The sequence below is a fragment of the Sinocyclocheilus grahami genome, unplaced genomic scaffold (genome assembly GCF_001515645.1).
Source record: "Sinocyclocheilus grahami isolate Dianchi unplaced genomic scaffold, SAMN03320097.WGS_v1.1 scaffold686.1, whole genome shotgun sequence".
Lineage (NCBI taxonomy): Eukaryota > Metazoa > Chordata > Actinopteri > Cypriniformes > Cyprinidae > Sinocyclocheilus > Sinocyclocheilus grahami.
This window is the reverse complement of record NW_015505865.1, coordinates 5,331-5,781: the sequence shown is the minus strand read 5'-3', so window position 1 is coordinate 5,781 and position 451 is coordinate 5,331.

Sequence of the window (451 nt, the reverse complement as noted above, 5' to 3'; positions counted from 1 at the left end):
CAGACCACCAGAGAGCAGTGAAGGCAGCAAAGCTGGAGGCCGGAGATAAGCAGCGGTGGCATGACACTCCTCACCACTCCACAGCCACTCCACACTCGTGATGTATCGGACACTGCACAGGCCTAGCAGCGTGGCAGACCCGGGGAGATGACCAGTAGCTCAGCCTGCAAGTCAGAACAGGGCAGGACTAGACTGGGGACTGACAAGAAACTTAATACAAACACAACAAAACAATCTGGCTAGAAGAATTCAGGAACACGACGAATAGAAGTTGAAACAATGAACTGACAACACAAGAGAGGAAGGGAGCACAATATAAAGGGGCAGAGAACAGGAGGAACAGGTGACAACAGTCAGACAAACGAGGAGAGAATGAGAGGGGCAGGTGATGACACTCAGACAAACGAGGACTAAACAAGGGGGCGTGGCAACAGGAAACGAGGAGGAAGGA